Consider the following 6,000-nt stretch of genomic DNA (forward strand, 5'->3'; position numbering starts at 1 on the left):
ATTGGTTGCAAATAAGCTGAGACTCGGTACTTTCGTTACCTTCAAAATGCATGCGTGATGGAAAATTATTAGTTTTCATTTTTTCCTTTGCAAAACGGTAAAACTGCTTTGGATCAGATTTGATATTACTTTCTACCCTAGAGTTATAATTCTCATAAGCTAATAAGATTTCTGCATCTAGTTCGCTGCATATGTTCTTGTATCGTTCCAGATTGGTCTCACATTTATGGTGTTTGTACATTTTATGGGCTTTCTGTTTTTTGTTTTTCAAGTTTTTGATCTGTTGCGTGTACCATACGGGATCTTTGAAACAAAAGTTAGTGCGTTTTTTCGTCCTAGGAACTGTATCATTTATAATTTCGTATAATAGAGAGAGAAACGTATTCGCGACTTTTTCAATATCCTCTTTGCCTCGCAAAAGTGATTGCCAGTCGACTACACTGAGTTTACGGTCGATTTCTGTTATATTAGCAGTTTGTGAACAAGAGATCTAAAAAACAGTTTAGTTCATTTCGTATTGCGTTTACTTGATATAATCCTAACTGACTGGTCGTTTCGAAAATTTGCTGTAGTGCCTCGTTATCTCCTACTATAGGAAGCAACAGTGATTCGTTATCGCAGTCCTTGATGAAGTCTGCATCTTTTTGATTGAAATCGCCGTATATATGAATTTTAATTTCCGGGTCAGAGTTACAAATTACTGAGTTGGCGGTTTCTAAAAATAATTCATAATATTTTTTTTTGCAAATTGTGGAGGGAAGTATACTGATGCAAAAATGTGGCATTGACCGTTTAATACAGTTTTGACCCAAACATCGTCAAATTCTTTATACTTCATCGTTGGGACCAACTCTGCATCGAACTTTGTCTTGACGGCTACTAGTACACCGCCACCAGATTTTTTATCAGTTAACAAAAGATCACGATCGCTTCTGAATACTTGATAACTGTTTCCAAAAACCTCCTCACTCTTTATACTTTCAGACCAACTTGTTTCCGTTCCTATAATGATTGAATACATACAACCACTAATCTTTTTACTAAGAATATCAATTTTTTTGAACTACTCATTCTGTTAAAATTCTGGCAATAAATTACAAACTCTTCAGAGCCACTTCTTGAATTACTCTCTTTCTCATCGAATGGAGTCATTATTTCTGAAAAATCGGTCTATAAAATTTGTCGGCACTTTCCCTTGCGCGTTGCAGGGATTGAATCCTCTGGTTGTTCAAGTGTCTACTATAAGAATTGAGGTCTTCGGAAGCCGCTTGTTTCGGTACGCCGAATTCTTCATGTACCTCGAAGAAAAATTTCCTGAGCTCCTCCGCAGCTACTGGTAGTCCCTCTGATGCCAAAGTAATTTGTATGCTGGTTTTCGTCATACCGTCGTAGCAAACCGTTGGGTCTTTGTCATGCATGTACGCAAGGTAAAGACGTACAAGGTGCATAATTTTTGGATCTCGTAAACGCGCCTTAAGAAAACGCCCGTCTTCAACAGCTGATTGTTGTGTTAGGTTGACAACAGGAGGCCGCATGGGATCGAGCGACCACGATGTTGGGTGCGATTCTAATGTTGCTTTCGAAGTAGTGTTCTCATTTGGTGGCGATTCAATATTATGTTGGTTCTGGTTGTCTGAACGGTAAGGGTTTATGGTTTCACCCTTCCGGAAGTTGATGAAATTTGGAACTGCGAGGCCTGCTATAGGGTGGTCAATAGTTGATGGTGGTCTGGCAAATTTAACTTTGGCGGTTGCCAGTAATTGTTTATCCGATCCATTGACACGGATCTGGTCGTTTTGGTAAGTGTGTGTGAACTTGTGGTTGTTGTTGATATAGTTACTATTCGTTGTCTTGTTACTGTTGCTGTTGCTGTTGGTGGTATGGTTTCGATTGTTGTTGAAGTTTTTCGATTCAATATATTGTCGCCTCCTGCGTTTCTTGTTTCGTCTAGATTTTTCGGCAGCCTTTTCTTGGAGCCTACGAGTCCGTTGTCTAGCATCATAATCCGACCAGTCTGGCATCCAGCGCCATTTATTGCCCAAAAATCGCCATCCTGGCGAAGAATGGTCCGTTATGGGCTTCGTAGCTTTATTGTTAGCTGCCAAAGTTTGATTTAATTCTTCATGCAGTGACTTGTGTTGTTGTGATGCGCTAGTTTGATTAATTTGGAGACTGGTAATAGCTCCAGAGACAAATTTTACCTCGTCGAGAATTTCACGAAGAGCAGAATCAGCATTAGACTGCGCTGAACCGGTTTCAATTGTAGCGAGTAGTTTGTTTATTGACCCTGTCGTTGAGTTTGTAGCTGCTGCTGCTGCTGCTGTCGCTGCTGACTTAGCCATCGCTTCAACAGCTGCTGAGGTGTCCGAATGTGTATCAAGAAGTGTTGACATTTTGTTTTTTATTTCTGCGGCACTGGCTTTGTTGCTGCTCGCGGCGTTGGTGATGGTAAGTTTAATTTCATTCAGGCTTTTTTCAATATGCTCCAGCAAGTTATCATGAGTCGCGCTGAGATTTTTATAATTTGAAAGCAGCTTATGGTTTACTTCAAGCGTCTTTCCGATATTTTCTGAGATGTTTCTGAGATGAGATGTCAGAGCCTTAAGATTTAGGTCGGTCACGAACTTTTCCTGGCAGTCCTGACATAGCGGCAGCATAAAAGTCCGCAGGATTTCCTCGTGATTTCTTTGTGCACCTATGCACGTAGCATGAAATGTTCGGTTACAGATTCCGTGACAACGCCAGAGGTAGCGATTGTCACCTTGCGCACAGTTTACGATACCGCACTTCATTGCACTCGCGACGTTAACAAATGACCGTATCAAGTAAAAACAAATAAACTACTTTTGAATGCTTGCGCGCGTTCCACACGTCGTCGGTTGGATGAAAAAAAAAATTTTTGAGGTACAAACAAAAGTTAAGTAGTAAAAAAAAATGTATATATATACTATAGTGCAGCACGCGCGTCCGAACTCGACGACGGTCCGTAAGAGACTATGACTATGAACGTCAGCTTTTCATCAGTTTTTTACGGTGAAAAGTTTACGGTTTCGAGGAGAAAAAAGCGAAAACAGAGAAATAAACTTTTGCATTTATTTGAAGGTAAATTTGGTTTTGACCAAAAAAATCGAATTAAAAACCAAATGACGGACTTTTCAACAATCTCGCACGGCGGTGCAAAATTAAACCTTCTTTTTCCCCTGTAACTCACAAGGATGAAAAAAAAAACAAATATCAATATAAGATGAATTGTTGAGAAAATTACTTTATTTTTGGTATTTTTTTTTTTTTGAAACAGCGTTAAATATATGAGAGAAAAACAATTCGTTTTTGTCTTAACCTCCCTTTGAATTAGTGCAATAGTTTTTTTTCTCTGTGTCGTTTTTGTCATTTCGAAAAATTAAGAAAAAAAAACACCTCTTTTGAAGCCGAGTGAGAGTCGGTCCCCTCGAATTAGAATATTAGTACCCTGTGAGTATTTTCTTTGGCAATTCGGGTAGAAGTAGTTTGAAGTGTATTATTTAAACTGTATCAGTGCGGTTTAAGCTGTCCTACAGTTCGAACATGTTTTCGGTTGCTTGTGGATTGGCCCTTGACTACTTATAACTTCAAAGTTTGTGGTTTGTGACAGTGCGGTTTTTAACCAGGTTAGTCTGTCTCAAGACTTATATTATTACTTGATATTGTTTTTCAATTTTTTTTCATATCGCTTAAAATTGTAGGGCTAAAAAAGAAACCACGCATCTCTACAGGGAGGAAAAAGGACTCATCTCTTTGTGATTTTCGACAACAAAAGGGAATTTTGAGAATATTAAAGAGAGAGTAACCTAAATCAAAGACTATCATGTAGCACAACTGGATTGGAAAAACAGTGGTTTGGCGCGCTCACATCATTCACTCTTAATACGGGTTGCGTTGTAGTAGAGATATGAGTGCGGGCGAATATTAAAGAGAGAGAGAATAGGAGCGAAAAACGTATAAGATGCAGTGTTTTCTTGCTACGTTTAGCGATACCGCTTACCGTGCAACGCGCGTGCTGTTTAAATAAACCGATGCGTAGTTCAGTCAATGGGTAAATCGAGAACAACATTCGAATTGTTGTTTATCGCATGATTTAATCAGTAGGGTGCCAATGAAAATGGACCTACGAATTTAGTTTAGCTGTATCGTCCCTATCAGAAAGAAAAACAAAAATGTAACAGAAGCTGTTAGTTTGTTACGGGAAAAACCTTACAGGCTGTGTTTTCAATTTAATCCCGTTATGTAACAGAAATAATTCTACTAGTATCAAACACATATCAAAATTTGTTACTAACGTATCAGCCTTCTAACAAAACAAGATAGCATATAGAACAATATAATTTGATTGATGAAAACGAAAAATTAGTTAGACTTGTTTCAGAACTACTTCATTTCAGGTTTTGTTATTATAACACATTCAGATACAATTCTGTTATCAAAATTATATGGAAAAATACAAAATTGTATCGAAATATGTTATTTGTATCTCGCGTTGATTTTGCCTCCCCAGCTGGTCTCGAGGTACGATGCTGGCCTAACAAGCCAGTCGTCGTAGGTTCAAGTCTTGTCTCGGGAGAGACTGTTAGTGTCAGTAGGATCGTAGCGCTAGCCCCGCAATTGTCCTGTACACTTAACGGTTGGCTGCGAAGTCTGTGTATAGTAAACAGAAGGTCAAGTTCCGAATCGGAATGTAGCACCAAGGCTTTGCTTTTTTATCTCGCGTTGATAGAATTTTGTAATTTTTTAGTTATGCTCTTCTGATCGGGGTGCAGCAACATCCTTCCAAGAACCAGGTCACAGGTTCTTTCCCCTGTTGCGTAGTCTGAAAAAGGATATTTTCTCGAGACTCCTTCGCCACAAAAAACTGCTCATACTAGACACGTTGCTTCCCGAGGGAAAAACAACGACATCCGCATGGTATCGAAATACGTAGGCGATGAAACAAACGATGAAGTTTTCTTTCTTGGTAACTATAGGTGATAGAAACAAGGCCAAGAATTAAAATACTAGAGAATCACAGGGAAAAATATCGGAAAAGAGAATTAATTCCCTCCGGGGTTTGAGAAGATTAGGATTAAGTAGAATTTGTTTAATAAAATCAATCTAGCAAACTACTTGATTCCGGGTGGTCGTTATTTTTTCCGCACGTACGAGTACTTGAGTATTACAAGTCTCTGACAAAGGTCTTGAAGATTAACATAGCCTTTGCAATTGGACTTTCGGAAGTCGTGCCTCAAAATAGTCACAGTTTCATTTTTTTGATCAAAGAAAAAAAAACATGAAACTTCCTATATCGGATTATTATGCTAAATGTCTAAAAATCTTCTTCAAAGAATCGACATCGAGGAGTCGTAAAGTTTTCGAGCTGAATGATTCCTCCAGAAAGTTTTTTTTCCATTTTTTTTTTTGAGACAACAGAATGTTTCTTTGCTTTATGTATTTTTAAAACACCTAGTTAAAAAAATGGATTTCGACCGTTTTATATCGACAATTTCTGCGCATTTTTTCATCGGTCAAAGAAGTGAAACTATGAGCGCTTTGAGATTCCATTGTTGAAATTTTGCATGACGATTTTGTTCCCATACATTCCATTGGCACGCTGATAAAAAATAATGCAGAACCCCAATAGTGAAAAAAAAACTAAGAACCCCAAACCTAAATAATGTGCGGGTGAAGTTGGAGTTTAATAGGAAATTTGGCGGAGGTGAAAAGCATGTCGTTTTTGCCATGCCATAATTCATTCACATTGACTCAAAGTTTTTAATTTGTGGAAACTCTTCTCACAAAAAGAACACGAATCCATTGGAAGAGAATAAAAATTTTCGTTGTGCTAATTGTAACGGCAACCATATGTCAAGTTTCTATCAATGCTCTGTCCGTTTACATATTGTTAGGGCAAAGCAAGGTAAACAAAATTTTATCTCTTAATTGAAACAAACTCAAAACATTTTGCTATTTCTCCAATTGCATCACTTATCC

The sequence above is a fragment of the Wyeomyia smithii genome, chromosome 1 (genome assembly GCF_029784165.1).
Source record: "Wyeomyia smithii strain HCP4-BCI-WySm-NY-G18 chromosome 1, ASM2978416v1, whole genome shotgun sequence".
Classification (NCBI taxonomy): domain Eukaryota; kingdom Metazoa; phylum Arthropoda; class Insecta; order Diptera; family Culicidae; genus Wyeomyia; species Wyeomyia smithii.